This window comes from Hemitrygon akajei, chromosome 1, assembly GCF_048418815.1.
Source record: "Hemitrygon akajei chromosome 1, sHemAka1.3, whole genome shotgun sequence".
NCBI lineage: Eukaryota > Metazoa > Chordata > Chondrichthyes > Myliobatiformes > Dasyatidae > Hemitrygon > Hemitrygon akajei.
In genome coordinates, this window is record NC_133124.1 from 83,403,960 (window position 1) to 83,423,393 (window position 19,434).

The following is a 19,434-nucleotide window of genomic DNA, read 5'->3' on the forward strand; positions in this document are numbered from 1 at the left end:
GGACAATGTTTACTCGCACTGTCTTACCAGTTCCACAGCTTGGCTTAAAAGCTAGACATTACCTCATTATCCTGGGCCGACGTCCCATTTCTATGCTAAGCAAGTTTGCAGGAATGAAAATCTAAATACCTGGATGATTATTTGTTCAGCCACAGACGGTGGCTTAAAAATAATTCCCATGTTCATTCTGCAAGGTGTGTAATAGAGTGTTATTGTTGGGTTTATTGAAAAGCACATTACCTGTATAACAAAGTGATCCTAAATTAGAAGAAACTTTTTAAAGATGTAATCATTATTTTCTGTTCATATTGTATTGGAATGAAAACTGCAGTGTTGATTATCATGTGAATATAAACTAGTAAGGAAAGAAGATTTGTCTATTCAAAAGTAGCTTCATGTTTTTGATACAACTTTTTGTATCAATGTGTACATTGTTGCCAGCAATGTGTCTGCTTGCCACCGACCCACATGGGAAACATTACTTTATCTTTTCTAGACTCACTGAAATTGACTTGATATCCAAAGCCATTCTGATTCTCAGTGATATAGAGACAATGTATTTCTGTCTCATTTGCAGGCTAGAACAAGTTTTGCAACGAAGGATCAGAGCTGTGAAGGATCAAAGCCACACCCAGTTTTAGTCTTTTATGAATATCTGATGTTCTGAAACATCCAAAAACACCTAAATTCAATGAACCAATTAAAGCATGTAAAATATATATTTTTAAATGGAACAATTAAACACTTACAAATAATTAAAATATTTAACTAAACTCGATTAATGGAAAATTTGTAATTAAAGCTTTTTTTTTACCTTTGCAGTTGCTCATCTTTGAAGTAAGACCATAAGACCATAAACTTTAGGAGTAGAGTTAAGCCATTTGGCCTATCAAGTGTGCTCTGTCATTTCATCATGGCTGATTCATTTTTCCTCTCAGTCCCAATCTCCTGCCTCTCCCCACTCCCTGAATCTCTTCATGCCCTGACCAATCAAGAATCTATCAGCCTCTGCCCTAAGTAAAAAGACTTGGCCTCCACATTTGCCTGGGGCAATAAATTCCATAGATTCACCACCCTCTATCAGAGCGTGTGTCCTCTGATTTTAGACTCTCCCACCATAGGAACCATCTTCTCCACATCCACTCTATCAAGACATTTTACCATTTGATAGGTTTCAATTAAGGCACCCCTCATTCTTCTGAATCCCAGTGAATACAGGCCCAGAGTGTCAAACGGTCTTCATATGACAAGCCGTTTGATCTTGGAAATATTTTTGTTAACCTCCTTTGAACTCTCTCCAATTTCAGCACATCCTTTCTAAGATAAAGGGCCCAAACCTGCTCACAATATTCCAAGTGAGGCTTCACCAGTGCCTTATAAAGTTTCAACATTACATCGTTGCTTTTATATTCCAATCCTCTTGAAATGAATGCTAAAATTGCATTTGCCTTCCTCATCCCAGATTCAACCTGCAAATTAACCTTTAGGGAATCCTGCACAATGATAAAATAGGCTGTAGTAAGCATGGTTTCCTCAAGGGAAAATCTTGCCTGATAAAGCTGTTGGAATTCTTTGAAGAAGTAACAAGCAGGGTAGACAAAGGAGAATCGGTTGATGTTGTGCACTTGGATTTTCAGAAGGCCTTTGACAAGGTATCACAGATGAGGCTGTTTAACAAGCTATGAGCCCATGGTATTACAGGAAAGATTGTAGCATGGATAAAGTAGTGGCTGCTTAGCAGAAGGCAAAGGGTGGGAATAATGAGGGTGCCTTTTCTGACTGGCTGCTGGTGACTAGTGGTGTTCCACAGGGCTGTTTTGGGACCGTACCTTTTTATGTTATATATCTCTGATTTATATGATGGAATTGAAGGCTTTGTTGCAAAGTTTGCAGACAATATGAAGAATGTTGGTGGGGCAGGTAGTTTTGAGGAAGTAGAGAGGCTACAGAAGGTCTAAGACAAATGAGAAGAATGGGCAAAAAAACACAACATGGAATAGTGTTGGGAAGTGTATGGTTATGCACTTCAGTAGAAGAAGTGAAAAGGTTGATTATTTTCTAAGTGGAGAGAAAAAAACAAAAAAAAAGGTGCAAAGAGAGGATTCCCTAAAGGTTAAGTTGCAGGTTGAGTATGTGGTGAGGAAGGTAAATGCAGTGATAGCATTCATTTCGAGGACTAATATTTGAAAACAAGAATGTAATGTTGAAACTTTATAAAGCTCTGGTGAGGTCTCACTTGGAGTACTGTGAGCAGGTTTGGGCCCCTTATCTTAGAAAGCTTGTGCTAAAACTGGAGAGGGTTCAAAGGATGTTCACAAAAATTATTCCAGGATTGAATGGCTTGTCATATGAAGAACGTTTGATGATTCTGGGCCTGTATTCACTGGAATTCAGAGAATGAGGGGTGACCTCATTGAAACTTATTGAATGGTGAAGGGCCTTGATATAGTGGATGTGGAGAGAATGTTTCCTATGGTGGAGAGTCCAAGACCAGAGGACACAGTCTTAGAATAGAGAGGTGTCCTTTTAGAATGGAGATGAGGAGGAAATTATTTAGCCAGGGAGTGGTGAATCTGTGGAATTCTTTGCCACAGGCAGCTGTGGAGGCCAAGTCTTTATGTAAATTTAAGTCATAGGTTGATAGATTCATGATTGGTCAGGGCATGATGGGATATGGAGAGAAGGCAGGAGACTGGGGCTCAGAGAAAAATTATATCAGCCATAATGAAAATGCAGAGCAGATTCAATGGACCAAATGGCCTAATTCTGCTCCTATATCTTATGGTCTACATCCCTTTGCACCTCAGATTTTTGTAATTTCTCTCCATTTAGAAAATAGTCAACCCTTCCATTTCTTCTACTAAAGTGCTTGACCATAAACTTCCTGGCACTGTATCTATCTGCCATTTCTTTGCCCATTCTCCTAATCTGTCTAAGTCCTTCTGCATTCTCTGTATCTCCTCAAGACTATCTGCTCCTCCACCTACCTTTGTATTATCTGCAAACTTTGCAACGAAGCAATCAATTCCATCATCCAGATCATTAACCTATAACATAAAAAGAATCAGTCCCAACACACACCCCCATGGAACATCACTATTCACCAGCAATCGATGAGAAAGGGCACCCTTTATTCCCACACTTTGCCTCCTCTCAATCAGCCACTGCTTTGTCCATGCTATAATCTTTCCTGTAACATCGTGGGCTCATAGCTTGTTAAGCAGCCCCATGTGTGGCACCATGTCAAAGGCCTTCTGAAATTCCAAGTACAAAACATCAACTGAATCTCCTTTGTCTATCCTACTTGTTATTTCTTCAAAGACTTCCAACAGATTTTTCAGGCAAGATTTTTCCTTGTGGAAACCATGCTGACTATGGCCTATTTTATCACGTTCCTCCAAATACCTTGATATTTCATCTTTAATAATGAGTCAACATCTCCCAACCACTGAGATCAGACTAACTGGACATTAATTTGCTTTCTTGTCCTACTCTCCCTTCTTGAAGAGTGGAGTGACATAAGCAATTTTCCAGTCTTCCATTACATAATCTAGTCATTCTTGAAAGATTATTACTGATGCCTCCACAATCTCTTCAGCCACTTCTTTGAGAACTCAGGGGTGTACACCATGTGGTCCAGTTGCCTTATCTACCTTCAGACCTTCCAACCAATTTTTGCTCTATTTTATGCCCTCTCTTTGGCTTTTATGTTGGCTTTAACTTCCCTTGTTAGCCATGGTTGTGTCATCTTGCCTTTAGAATACTTCTTCCTCTTTGGGATGTATATATCCTGCGCCTTCTGAATTGTTTGAGAAAATTCAGCCATTGCTGCTCTGCTGTCATCCCTGCCAGTGTTCTTTTACAATCAATTCCTGCCAACTCCTTTCTCATGCTTCTGTAATCCCCTTTATTACTTTGTAAATACATCTGACTCTAGCTTCTCCTTCGCAAATTTCAGGGTGAATTCAATCATATTATGATGACTTGCCCCTAATTCTTTTACCTTAAGCTCTCTAATCAATTTCAGTTCATTGCACAACACCCAATCCAGAATAGCTGACCGCTTCATTGATTCAATCATGAGCTGCTCTAAAAAGCCTTCTTGTAGGTATTCTAGAAATTGCCTCTCTTGGAATCCAGCACCAACCTGATTTTCCCAATCCACCTACAAATTGAAATACCCCGTGACTATTGTAACATTGCCCTTTTGGCATGCATTTTCTATTTCCTGTTGTAACTTATAGACCACCTCCTTACTACTGTTTGGGGGTCTGTATATAACTCCCTTCAGGGTCTCTTTACCTTTGCAGTTCCTTAGCTCTGTCCATAATGATTCAATGCATTTTGACCCTATGTCATCTCTTTCTAATGATATAATTTCATTTTTTACCAACAGAGCAACCCCTCCCAATCTGCCTTTCTCCCTGTCCTTTCAATACAATGTGTATCCTTGGACATTAAGCTCCTAGCTGTAATCTTCTTTCAGCCTGATTCAGTAATGCCTATAACATTATACTTGCTTATCTGTAACTGTGCTACAAGTTCATCAACCTTATTCTGTATACTGCACTAATTCAAATGTAACACCTTCAGTCCTGTATTCACCCTTTTCGATTTTGTCCGCATTTTATGTCACATCTCATCCTGTTGACTGCAGTTTTGCTCTATCATCAACCTGTCCTTGCTAGGAGTCTTACTACACATTGCCTCTGTTTGTACCCCAACTACCTCATCTTCAGCACCACCACTCTGGTTCCCATCCCCTTGCCAAATTAGTTTAAACCTACCTGAACAACTCTAGCCAACCTGCCCACAAGGATATTGGACCCCCTCCATTTTGATGTAACCCATCCCTTTTGCGTGGGTCTTACCTTCCCCTGAAGAAATCCCAATGATCGATAAATCTAAACCCCTGCCCCTGCACCAGTTCCTCAGCCACACATTCACCTGCCAAATCATCCTATTCTTACCCTCACTGGCACATGACACATTACACAGGCAGCAATCCAGAGGTTACTACCCTGAAGGTCCTGTTTCTCAGCTTTCTGCCTAAAATCCCACTTCAGGGCTTCCTCACCCTGTCTACCAATATTATTGCTGCCAATATGTACCAAGACTTCTGGCTGCTCATCCTCACCTTTGAGAATGCCGTGGACATGATCCAAGACATCCCCGATCCTGGAAGCAGGGAGGCAACATGCCATACAGATGTCTCTATCATGCCCACAGAACCTCATCTTTGTTCATCTGACTAAAGAATCTCTTTCAGTCCTCTTCACCTCTCTTCTGAGCCAAAGTACCAGACTCAGTGTGAGAGTCCCGGTCACTGTGGCACTCTCCCGATAGGTTGTCCCCCCTCAGTAGTATCTAAAGTTATATACTTATTATTGAGGGTACAGGCAACAGGTGTACTCTGCACTAGCTGTACATTTCCCTTACTTCCCCTGACCACCACCCAGTTATCTATCTCCTACAACCTAGGGGTGACTACCTCCTTGTAGCTCCTGTCTATCACCACCTCATTCTCACTATGAATCACTATTGTTTTAGCCAATCAGTGGTGTAGTGGCATCAGCATTAGACTTCAAGGCAAATGGTCCCCAGTTCAAATCCGGTCAGCTCCTTGAACACTTTCCATTTGTGTTGGGTTGAGCATCGAGCTAGCAACTTGGCCTCGTAAAAGTAAAGCAATCAAGTGCTACGGAAATAGCAAAAATGCTGCTCAGTGTTCCATAAGGTGCAAAAAGGAACAACAACTATTGTTTCGACAAGCAGAATAGACATTGGAGAATCGGTGAATTTTGGGTTTCAGAAGGCCTTTGACAATGCACGTGAGGCTGCTTAGCAAGATAAGAGCCAGTGGTATAGGTGTAGGAGTCTATGGATAGAGGTAGTACCTGTGATGTTTAGCAGCTGCACTCTACTTAGTTGGGTGGATGGTTATCACTAGTCCTCTTCCATCTCCTAAACCTCTCATATCTGCCTCCAAGTGGCATATCCCAGTACACCACTTCAGCTGGTGGTTTAAATGATATGAGGGGCTTTTGGACCTCTTAATTAAGAAAGGATGTGCTGACGTTGGAGAGGGTTCAGAGGTAGTTCATTGAAATGATTGTAGGAATGAAAGGGTTATCATCTGAGGAGCATTTGATAGCTCTGTGCCTGTAAATGCTGGAATGTAGAAAAATTTAAGGGAGATATCATTTAAGCCTATTGAATGTTGAAAGGACTAGATAGAGTGGATGTAGAGAGGATGTTTCCTATAGTGGCGGAGTCTAGGACTAGAGCGCACAACCTCAGAATAGAGGAATATCCATTTAGAATAGAGATGAGGAGGAACTTCTTTAGCCAGAGGGTGGTGAATCTTTGGGATTTGTTGACACATATTGCTCCAGAGGCCAAGTTATTGTGTGTATTTAAGATGGAGGTTATAGAATTTTGATTAGTTAAAGCGTGAAAGGTTATGGGGAGAAGACAGGAGAATGGGGTTGAGAGGAAAAATGGATTGGACATGATGAAATGGCGGAGCAGACTCAATGGGACAAATGGTATAATTCTGCTGCTATCTTTTGTGGTCTCATTATTACTGTTGCATGTCCCAACAGATCAGATTAGTCTATTGTCATATATACCAGAAAGCAGTGAACTTCCTTACTTGCATAAAGCCACAGAGTAATCAGTATACATGGTAATAATAAATACAACGATAAAAACAGCAGTAATTGCAAAACAAACAGAGTAGTGTAAAGATTGTGCAGTAATCTGATTTGTGGCAATAATGGAATAACTGAGAGAGGTAGAATTAAGTTTCTAAGAATGTTACACCACTACTGGGAAGGGGATGTGAAAGATGTGATTGGTTCAGAATCACATCAGATAGTAGTGGGGAAGAAGCTGTTCTTGAATCTGGTCATTCTGGCTTTGAAGATTTTATATCTTATCCCAGAAGATCAAAGGGATCATAGAGAGTGGCTAGGGTGGCAGGCATTCTTGATGATATTATTAGCCTTCCTCAAGAAATGCACTAGGAAGATGGATTTGATGGATGGAAACGATGAGTCCGTGGTGAACTGGGCAGTATTTACTCAGTTCTGTCAGTTCTAGCAGTGCGTTTGCCATTCCAGGCTCGGATGCAGCCCTTCTCGATATGCTCTATAGAAGTAATCTCACCTGGTACAGATTTGGTGGTAGGTCACCTACTGAAGTTGAAGAACAACACCAAGTTCAGGTTTCGCTGCTAGGCATTAGTACAATGTAATGATGCCTGTGCTGAGGAATGCCAGAATTTTTCCAAAGGTTCTAGTCAATGATGGCCATTTGCTTTACCTAGAAACACAAGAATAAATGGAAGTTTTTTACTCACTTGGATGACAAAAGGTACGGAATACAATGCCGTTATTGACTTGGCATAATTCAATTCTTTATTCTGAAAAACTTTGATCTGAGTTACTTGAGACATCCAAATCAAATCAAATCAAGTTTAGTTATCATTTAGCCATACACGGATACAGCCAAACATGACAGCCTTCCTCAGTGGCCAAGGTGCAAAACATTCAAAATAGTTAGGGAAAAAAAAACAAAAGAAATTCCAGCTCCACAAAATTAAACTCATAGATTAACATTTAAAGCTAAATTTCTTGTAAATTTATAATAAATGTATAATCTGGCACCATAAAAATGGAATTTCCTGGTTTGTCCAGTTTGAAGAAAATGATTTGATGCATAAATTTATCTAAACTCCTAATTTAAAGTAGCCTTATCAAGAGGGAATTTTTAAAACAACTGCTTGAACAATACGTTAGTGTGTACCCCAAGGAAAAGATTCTTAAAAAATAATAAAAGTAGATTAAGTAAACTCAAACAACAACACACACAAAATGCTGGTAGAACACAGCAGGCTAGGCAGCATCTATAGGGAGAAGCGATGTCGACGTTTCGGGCCGAGACCCTTCGTCAGGACTAACCAAAAGGAAAGATAGTAAGAGATTTGAAAGTAGAGGGGGGAGGGGGAAATGCGAATTGATATGAGTAGACCGGAGGGGGTGGGATGAAGCTAAGAGCTGGAAAGGTGATTGGCGAAAGTGATACAGAGCTGGAGAAGGGAAGGGATCATGGGATGGGAGGCCTCAGGAGAAAGAAAGGGGGGGAGCACCAGAGGGAGATGGAGAACAGGCAACCAACTAAATATGTCAGGGATGGGGTAAGAAGGGGAGGAGGGGCATTAACGGAAGTTAGAGAAGTCAATGTTCATGCCATCAGGTTGGAGGCTACCCAGCCGGTATATAAGGTGTTGTTCCTCCAACCTGAGTTTGGATTCATTTTGACAATAGAAGAGGCCATGGATAGACATATCAGAATGGGAATGGGACGTGGAATTAAAATGTGTGGCCACTGGGAGATCCTGCTTTCTCTGGCGGACCGAGCGTAGGTGTTCCATGAAACAGTCTCCCAGTCTGCGTTGGCTCTCGCCAATATATAAAAGGCCACACCGGGAGCACCGGATGCAGTATACCACACCAGCCGACTCACAGGTGAAGTGTCACCTCACCTGGAAGGACTGTCTGGGGCCCTGAATGGTGGTGAGGGAGGAAGTGTAAGGGCAGGTGTAGCACTTGTTCCGTTTACAAGGATAAGTGCCAGGAGGGAGATTGGTGGGAAGGGATGGGGGGGACGAGTGGACAAGGGAGTCGCGTAGGGAGCGATCCCTGCGAAAAGCAGAAGGGGGGGAGGGAAAAATGTGTTTGGTAGTGGGATCCCGTTGGAGGTGGCAGAAGTTACGGAGAATTATACGTTGGACCTGGAGGCTGGTGGGGTGGTAGGTAAGGACAAGGGGAACCCTATCCCGAGTGGGGTGGCGGGTGGATGGGGTGAGGGCAGATGTGCGGGAAATGGGAGAGATGCGTTTGAGAGCAGAGTTGATGGTGGACAAAGGGAAGCCCCTTTGCTTAAAAAAGGAAGACATCTCCTTTGTCCTGGAAAGAAAAGCCTCATCCTGAGAGCAGATGCGGCAGAGATGGAGGAATTGTGAGAAGGGGATAGCCTTTTTGCAAGAGACAGGGTGGGAAGTGGAATAGTTCAGGTAGCTGTGAGAGTTAAGTAAACTCATTTTTTTCTTATTGTTACCTGTAACCAGATTGTTTCATTATGAACTGTGAAGATGCCTAATGGCATTAGTTCTGCATGTCTGCACAAAACGTGTCTTGATTATGCCATTTATCAAATTTGTGTTCAATTTTTTGTAGTTTTAATTTTACAGATGTCTCTAGAGTATAATTATTTACATCATTATTGGAGGGCCAATCCACTGAGAAAATATGGATAGAGGTCAAAAATAGGAAAAGTGCAATCACTGATGAGATTACATTAGTAATTAGTAATCTTCGACATTAGAAGAGGATTTTCAGAGAAAATTTGCCCGATTCTCTCTATTAGAGATCACATCTTATGAAGAAAGGTTGAGCAAGCTGGGGCTTTTCTCTTTGGAGTGAAGGAGAATGAAAGGTGACTTTAATAGAGACATAGATAGAGTGGACAGCCAGCACCTTTTTCCCAGTGCAGCAATGGGGAAAGGGCATGATTTTAAGATTAGAGGAAAGTATAGTGGAATTGTCAAAAGGAGATTTTTTACACAGAGTGGTCAGTGTGTGAAATGCTAGTGGTGTTGGCAGAGACTGATACATTAGAGATATTGAAGAAACTATTACTGAAATTCTGGCTGACTGCTGCCACAACAACTCTCACTCAATGTCAGCAAGACCAAGGAGCTGATCATTGACTTCAGGAGGAGGAACATGGAGATCCATGAGCCAGTCCTCTTCGAGGGATCAGAGGTGGAGAGGGTCAACAACTTTAAATTCCTTTGTGTTATAATTTTAAAGGACCTGTCCTGGACCCAGTATGTAAATCCAATTATGAAGAAAGCAAGGCAGCATCTCTACTTCCTTAGAAGTCTGCAGGGATTCCGCATGACATCTATTACTTTGATAAACTTCTATAGGTGTGCCTCACTACTCTCTGCTGCCTGTTATGCCTCTGGTGTTTTGGGCAGCAATGAAGGTCCTCCATCTCTGGTGATCACAGTGAAGGGTTTATTTCATTGTGTCAGTAGCTCAGTTTTCATATTGTTAGTCATGTAATTTCCAGGTGGTGACTCAGGAATTCCATTGCATTCAGATGTTTTCTTCATTGTTGTTTCCATACCTGTTTTGTTTACCATTCAGGGTTGTTAGCCCCGAACTCTATAGATGTGTAGTGGAGAGCATATTAATGGTTGCTTCATGGCCTGGTATAGAAACACCAATGCCCTTGAACAGAAAATGCTACAACAAATAGTGGATACAGCCCAGTCCATCATGAGTAAAGCCGTCCGCAGCATCTACACAGGAGAACAACATCCATGGTTGAGGACCCCCACCACCCAGTCCATGTTCTCTTGTCACTGTTGCCATCAGGAAGAAGGTATAGAAGCTTCAGGACTCATACCACCAGGTTCAGGAACAATTATTTCCCCTCAACTATCAGGCTCTTAAACCATTGGGGATAATGTCACACAGCTTTACTTGCCCCCATCACTGAACTGTTCCCACAACCCATGGGCTCACTTTCAAGGACTCTTCATCTCATGTTCTCAATGTTTGTTTGTTTGTTTATTTATTATTTTCTTTTGTATTAGCACAGTTTATTCTCTTTTGCATATTGGTTGCTTGTCTGTCCTGTTTCATTAATTCTTCTTCTTCTCTCTTAGATTTACTGAGTATGCCTGAAAGAAAATGAATCTCAGGGTTGTATATAGTGACATGTACAGTTTGCACAATGATAATAAATTTACTTTGAACTCTTAAGATACACACATGAGTGAAAGACTGGAGGGCTATGTAGGAGGGAAGGATTAGATTGATTTTTGGAGTAGGTTAAAAAGTTGGCACAACATTGTGGGCTGAAGGGCTTGTACTGTGCTGTACTGTTCCATGTTAACAGCCAGCAAGAGATAGAGGAGCAGATGTGCAAGTATGGATCTATTTAAAAATAATGGGATTGTAGTGGGTGATTTTCTCTTCCCCAATATTGACCTGGGATTGAATTAGTGCAAAAAGCTTAGGATGGGCAGAATTTGCTCGAGTGTCTTGAACAGTGTATAGATAGTTCAACTGAAGCAGGGGCCATTCTGTATCTTGTACTGGGACACAAGCCTGACCAGGTAACTGATGTTTCAGTGGTAGAGCATATTAGAAACAGAGATTGATACATATCTCTGAATAAAAATAAGTCTGGAGCTAGAGGGGAAGTATTACATTGGGGCTGGGCAAATTGCAGCATCATTAAGGAGGAGCTTGGGAAAGTAAATTGGAAGCAGCTGTTGTTGAGTTAGTCCACATCTGACATGTGGAAGTGATTTAAAGACCATCTGGCCAGAATTCAGTAAGGAAGAAGGACAAAGCCAGTAAGAAAAGGGAACCATGCAAGATGAGAAAAGTTATAAATTTACTCAAAACTAAAAAGGAAGTGCATGTAAGGTTTAGGAAGCTGAACTCAGACAGGGCCTTTGAGAAATATGAAAAAAGCAGAAAAACCTGGAGAAAGGAATTAGAAGGGCTAAAAGGGGACAAAAAATGTCCTTGACAGGGACGATTAAAGAGAACCCCAGGGCATTATTTGAGTACATTTAAAACAAGAGGATAACTAGGGAGAAGGTAAGACCATTCAGGGATAAAGGAGGGCATTTATGCTTGGTGTCAGAAGATGTCGGTGAAGTACTAAATGAGTACTTAGCATTAGAATTACCAAGGAGAGGGATATAGAGAATAGTAAGATCAGTGTAAGCTACCCTAATATAGAAACATAGAAAACCTACAGCACATTGCAGGCCCCACGGCCCACAAAGTTGTGCCGAACATGTCCCTACCTTAGAAATTACTAGGATTACCCATAGCCCTCTATTTTTCTAAGCTCCATGTACCTATCCAAAAGTCTCTTAAAAGACCCTATCATATCCACCTCCACCACTGTTGCCGGCAGCCTATTCCATGCACTCACCACTCTCTGCATAAAAAACTTATCCCTGACATCTCCTCTGTACCTATTCCCCGGCACCTTAAACCTGTACCCTCTTGTGGCAGCCATTTCAGCCCTGGGAAAAAGCCTCTGGTTATCCACACAATCAATGCCTCTCATCGTCTTATACATCTCTGTCAGGTCACCTGTCATCCTCCATCACTCCAAGGAGAAAAGGCCGAGTTCACTCAACCTGTTTTCATAAGGCATGCTCCCCAATCCAGGCAACATCCTTGTAAATCTCCTCTGCACTCTTTCTATGGTTTCCACATCCTTCTTATAATGTGGCAACCAGAACTGAGCACAGTACTCCAAGTGGGGCCTGACCAACGTCCTATACAGCTGCAACATTACCTCTCGGCTCCTAAATTCAATTCCGTGATTGATGAAGACCAATATACTGTATGCCTTCTTAACCACAGAGTCAACCTGCGCAGCTGCTTTGAGCGTGCTATTGACTCGGACCCCAAGATCCCTCTGATCCTCTACATTGCCAAGAGTCTTACTATTAATACTATATTCTGTCATCATATTTGACCTACCAAAATGAACCACCTCACACTTACCTGGGTTGAGCTCCATCTGCCACTTCTCAGCCCAGTTTTGCATCCTATCAATGTCCCGCTGTAACCTCTGATAGCCTTCCACACTATCCACAACACCCCCAACCTTTGTGTCATCAGCAAACTTACTAACCCATCCCTCCGCTTCCTCATCCAGGTCATTTATTGAAAATCACGAAGAGTAAGGGCCCCAGAACAGATCCCTGAGGCACACCACTGGTCACTGACCTCCATGCAGAATATGACCCATCTTCAGCCACTCTGCCTTCTGTGGGCAAGCCAGTTCTGGATCCACAAAGCAATGTCCTCTTGACATAATAGGCATTTTGAATCAAGAATGAGATGATGTTGGGTCTCTTGAAGAACATTAACATGGATATTTCCCAGGGCCTGATGGGATTAATACCAGGTTATTTACTGAAACAAGAGAGAAGATAATTAGACTTTGTCAAAGGTGTTTGTATCTTTGCTTGCCACAGGTGAGGTCCTGGAGGACTGAAGAATAGTCAATGTTATTGCTATATTTAAGAAGGGACATAGGGATAATTCAGGAAATTACAGGCCAGTGAGCCTCACATAAGTGGTAAGGAAATTGTTGGAGAAGTTTCTTGAAGGTAGGATTTACTCACATTTGGAAGATATATGATCTATACATCACCAGTAGATAGGGTTGTATAGAGAGCTTTTGTCACATGGTCTTCATAAATCAAGGCATTGAATGCAGGAATTAGTATGTTATGTAGAAATTATATAAGACATTGGTGGGGCCAAATTTATAGTATTATGTACAGTTTTGTTTACTTAAGCTTGAAAGAGTGCAGAAAAATGTACATTGATAATGCCAGCACTTGAAGACCTGAGTTACAGGGATAGGTTGAATAGGTTAGGAGTTTATTCCCTGGAGTCTGGGAGAATGAGGTGAGGTAGACAAAATTATGAGGGATATAGATAGGGTGGATAGCTGCAGGCATTTTCCACTCAAAGTGGGGGAGACTAGAGCATAGGTTAAGGGTGATACATGAAATATTTAAGGCGAACCTGAGGAGGGAACATCTTTACTAAGATCATGGTGCGAATATTGAGCAGGCTGCCACCAGAAGTGATGGATACGGGGTTGATTGCAACATTTAAGAAAAGTTTGGATAAATACATGAATGGGAGGGGTATGGAGGGCTATGGTACAGGTGCAGGCAGATGGGACTTGACAGAAAATCAAGCTGGCATGGACTAGATCGACCAAAATACCTGTTTCTGTGCTGTTGTGCCCTATGACTCTTATCATATATTGAGTATTTCTTCAGTTGCCAGTTGCACTTTTCTAGAGATTAACATGTATCAAATAGGTATGTTAAAATAGACAACTACAGTGCCATGCAAAAGTTTGGGCACCCCTGGTCAAAATTTCTGTTACTGTGAATAGTTAAGTGAGTAGAAGATGAACTGATCTCCAAAAGTCATAAAGTTAAAGATGCAACATTCTTTTCAACACTTTAAGCAGGATTAGTGTATTTTTTTTGGTACAATTTTAAAGTGAAAAAAAAGGAAAGGAGCACCATGCACAAGTTTGGGCACCCCAAGAGATTTGAGTTCTCAGATAACTTTTCCCTAGGTCTCAGACTTTAATTACCTTGTTAGGGCTATAGCTTGCTCACAGTCATTGTTAGGAAAGGCCAGGTGATGCAAATTCCAAAGCTTTATAAATACCCTGACTCCTCAAATCTTGTCCCAACAATCAACAGCCATGGCTCCTCTGAGCAGCTGCCTAGCACTCTGAAAATTAAAATAAATGATGCCCACAAGGCAGGAGAAGGCTATGAAAAGATAGCAAAGCATTTTCAGGTAGCCGTTTCCTCAGTTTGTAATGTAATTAAGATGGCAGTTAATAGGAACGGTGGAGGTCAAGTTGAGGTCTGGAAGACCAAGAAAACTTTCCAAGAGAACTGCTTGTAGGATAGCTAAAAAGGCAAATCAAAACCCCTGTATTACTGCAAAAGACCTTCAGGAAGATTTAGCTGACTCTGGAGTGGTGGTGCACTGCTCTACTGTGCAGCGACACCTGCACAAATATGACCTTCATGGAAGAGTCATCAGAAGAAAACGTTTCCTGCATCCTCACCACGAAATTCAGCATCAGAAGTTTGCAAAGGTACATCTAAACAAGCCTGATGCATTTTGGAAACAAGTCCTGTGGACTGATGACATTAAAATAGAACTTTTTGGCCGCAATGAGCGGTATGTTTAGAGAAAAAAAGGTGCAGAATTTCGTGAAAAGAACACCTCTCCAACTGTTAAGCACGGGAGTGGATCGATCATGCTTTGGGCTTGTGTTGCAGCCAGTGGCACAAGGAATGTTTCACTGGTAGAGGGACGAATGAATTCAATTAAATACCAGCAAATTCTGGAAGCAAACATCACACCGTCTGTAAAAAAGCTGAAGATGAAGCGAGGATGAATTCCACAACAGGATAATGATCCTAAACACACCTCACCTCACAATGGACTGCCTCAAGAGGCGCAAGCTGGAAGCTTTGCCATGGTCCTCATGGTCCCCTGACCTGAACATCACCGAGAATCTGTGGATAGACCTCAAAAGAGCAGTGCATGCAAGACGGATCAAGAATCTCACAGAACTAGAAGCCTTTTGCAAGGAAGAATGGGCAAAAAATCCCCCAGACAAGAATTGAAAGACTCTTAGCTGGCTACAGAAAGCGTTTACAAGCTGTGATACTTGCCAAAGGGGGTGTCACTAAGTACTGACCATGCAGGGTGCCCAAACTTTCGGGCCCTTTTTTTGTTATTTTGAAACTGTAAAAGATGGAAATAAAAAAGTAATCTTGCTTAAAATATTAAAGAAATGTGTCATCTTTAACTTTATGCCTTTTGGGAATCAGGTCATCTTTTTCTCACTTAGCTATTTACAGCGACAGAAATTTTGACCGGGGTGCCCAAACTTTTGCATGCCACCGTATGATGAAAAATGTGCTAATTTCAAATATTTCAAAGTCAAATATTTTGATTAAACTTCAGGTTGACATTTTTGATAACTAACAATAGACTGAACACACTTCTAAGCAGCATTTTTCTGTGGAAGATTAGATACTTCTTTTAATCTTGTCACATAATTAGCTTAGCCTCTGGATAATGCTGAAGGAGTTGCTCAGAGAAGTATCCTTGGCTAAACCATCACCTATGCTTAATAATTGACAACCATATGTATGTCATAAAATCAGAGGTGAGGATGTTCACTAATGTTTATTTGATAATTGGATGTCGTTTAATTCCATTTTTTGCTCTTCAGCAAATAAAGCTGAACCAAGAGCTGCAAGCCAAAGTGAGCCAATAAGTGACAAGTAATTATGCTACAAATGTACTGTGCTATGAACAGCTCCAACAAGACAGACTAAACAGAGGCATTTTTATCATCAACAAGACAAATTAGAATGAATATTTTCCATTTGCCTGGATCAGTACAGCTTCCACAAAAATCAACATCCCCTAGATTTGTGCTCCATGTACTACTGTGCTGTTCACCAAGACTATTCTGGCAGCTGCTACTCAACCTCAAACAAATGAATTAAATAAATATCACATCATAAATTCTCACTGCTTGAAATTCGTCATATTGGTAGACAGAATTGTTATAAATGAAGTTCATGGTAAATATTGTTGAAGACTTGGGTAAAGTGGATTTCTTAGTAATTAGCTTGTGAATAGAGTCCAAGTTTTTTGACCTGACCTGAATTTCCTTTAGAGGAAGAAAGCATCCTCTATGAGGTTTTACATCCTCCCCACGGAATGTGTGGGTTTTATCTGGGGTTCTGGTTTCCTCCCACAGTTGAAAGACATAGTAGTTAGTAGGTTACTTGGTCATTGCAAATTCTCTCAAAGAGCTTAAAGTTAATTCAGAGGTTGCTGGGTGGCCAGGCTTGAAGGGCTGGATGTGCTTGTACCATGCTGTATCTCCAAATAAAATAAAGGGTAAGGATGTGGGAAGTTTTGAGAGAGCATTTGGGAGCTTAGGATTTCAGCAGTTGAAACCACATCCACCAAAGCTGGAACAACTCAGTTTAGGGTCGTGGAAAAGTATGGAAGGAGTTCAGTTTTTTTGTGAGGCTGTGAAACTCAGGAAGTTTGCAAAATCTAGGGGAGCAAGACAATGGAGGAAGTTAAAGCAAGGGTGGGAACTTTAAAATCTTAGCTAGAGTCCAGAAGCAGTCAAATGCTAGACAGTGATGATGGAACAGAACTTACCATTTAAAACTTAATTGCTCTCAAGTTTGTAGAAAGTGCAAGGCCAGAGACATTGGCATAAAGGACAGCAGAAAATATGGTAAGTTAGAGGTACACACTGTATACATAACTTAGCAATAAATTAAAAACAGTAAGTACAGAAATATAAAGCAGGGGAGGCAGCATCAGTGTAAAGATAAACAGAGTTAAAATTTCAATTGAATTGCTTTTAAAGGGGATAAATAAGTTTTAAGTTATTGAGAAAAAGGAAGATGGGATACAGGCAAAGAGAACAAGGAGAAAGCCTGGGACAAGATGGAGATGGGATAGATTTTGTGGTCTGAAATATATCTGGATCAATTACAGAGGAGAGCAAGAAAATTGATGGTGAGAACAGTGTTTGTGATAGGGGTTCAAGACCTTCAAACTTCAACTGTATACCATGGAAACTGTAACAGGTTTTAAATGGTGTTGCTGACAAGTAACATATAAATTGGAGAAATAGGATAGAATTAAAGGTTTCAAAGGTACATTTAATGTCAGAGAAATGTATACAATATACATCCTGAAATACCTTTTCTTTGCAACCATCCACGAAAACAGAGTGCCCTAAAGGATGAATGACAGTTAAATGTTAGAACTTGAAAGCCCTCCCCCAGCTCCCCCTCCCACATGTAAGCAGTAGCAAGGCAACAATCCCCCTTCCCCCACCAGCAAAAAAAGGCATTGGCACCCACCACTGCTCACTCAAGCATGCAGCAAAGCATCAACAAAGACACAGACTTGCAGTACCGCAAAAACTACTCGTTCACCCAGCATTCGACATACTACAGGCTCTCTCTCTCTCTCCCTAATAAGGGAGAAAGAGATGTGTCTATATCACAGCAAGGGGGAGACATAACAAACAACTTGTGGATTTACAAAATTAAGGATATATCCTTAGGAATATCTTAAGAAGGGAAATTATTACATGAGTTAAAATGCAAAAATATGCAGAAGATAGAAATGTGGAAATATGTAGATGCTGGATATCTAAATAAAACAAAAAAATACCTGAAATGCTCAGCAGGTTATGATAGCAACTGCAGAAAGAGGAGCAGAGTTAACATTTTGGTTTCAGATGATTGGTAACAACCTGGAGCATTGTCTTTTTTATTTCAAACATGAGAAAATCTGCAGATGCTGAAAGTCCAAGCCACACACACAAAACTCTGGAGGAACTCAGCAGGGCAGGCAGCATCTATGAAAAGAGTAAAGAGTTGATGTTTTGGTCTGAGACCCTTCATCAGGACTGGAAAAAAAAGATGAGAAGTCAGAGTAAGAAGGTGGAGGAGGGGAGGAAGAAGTTCAAAGGTGGTAGGTGATAGGTCAAACCAGGATGGGGTGGGGGTGAAGTAAATAGCTGGGAAGTTGATAGGTGAAAGAGATATAGGGCTGGAGAAGGGGGATTCTGATAGGAGAGGGTAGAAGAAAGGGAAGGGGGAGGAGCACCAGAGGGAAGTGATGGACAGGTAAGGAGGTGAAGAAGGTAAATGGGAGTGGGGAATGGTGATGGTGGGGGGGAGATTGCAATTACTGGAAGTTCGAGAAATCGGATGGAATACAAGGTATCCACTTCTTCTGGTAGATGGAGTGTAGATGCTCTTTTTTATTTCTCTGTATATACAGCTTCACTTTATATGTATTTTTAGTGATGATTTAATTATTTATTGTTTTCTGGCTAGAACTGAATAAGAACAGAAGTAAAAAATGTTGGAGAATGCCACTTGGCTTCTCATTTGTTCTGCCATTCAACAAAATCATGGCTGAGTTTTAATTCAGTGTGACTTTACTGCAGTAATAACTAATCCTTTGGATACAGAAGAGACTACTGGGATTCAAATGGTAGTTTCACATAGGATGGCCACAGGTCTAGGAGGCTACAAAATGTTCAAGGTTTTGAGGAGGAAAAAGAGATTAGAAGTTCGGCTGCAGCTCAGTTACACTCTTCTTAGATCAGGCATGGAATGCTGTTAGCATCTGTGAACACCTCATACTAGTTAGTTCAGATAGTAGAGGAAATTCAGTGTGGATTTACCAGAATTACACTGGAGTTAAGTTAAGAAACAAACACATAAAGTAAGGATGTACTTAGAAGTTCTGCTGATTTTATTTATTTATTGAGATACAGCATGGAATAGGGCCCTTCTAGTCCTTCAAGCCATGCCACCCGGTAACCCTTGACTTAACCCTAGCCTAATCGTGGGACAATTTACAATGATCAAGGTAATAAGGTCAACTGCATGGGTTGATAAAACTCTGTACATGGTCTGTGGTGTCCTGAGCTGAACTGCATAAAAATTAGAGCTGAATTTTTCAGCAGTGAAGTTAGGAGGTTTTTTTGTGTGTGAAATAGTTATTAGATTTTTTAACTTAATTTTACAAATGGCAGTTGATACTAGATTAATCAGTTGACTTATTAATTTAACAAAACAAGTAGATGGGCCTTATATTTGCTGAACAATGCTCCATTGTCAAGTCACTTCTAGTGTACAACACTGTCCTCTGACAAAAAGGTTCACATTGAGTCTCTGTAAAATACTTCTCATAT

The 19,434-nt window shown here is 41.0% G+C and overlaps 1 protein-coding gene across 4 annotated transcripts in view; it reads left to right on the forward strand.

Moving 5' to 3' along the window:
- The window catches only part of ldlrad4a (low density lipoprotein receptor class A domain containing 4a), a 247,393-nt gene that overhangs the window by 87,613 nt on the left and 140,346 nt on the right, over positions 1 to 19,434 (forward strand). The gene's annotated exons all lie outside the window — the stretch shown is intronic.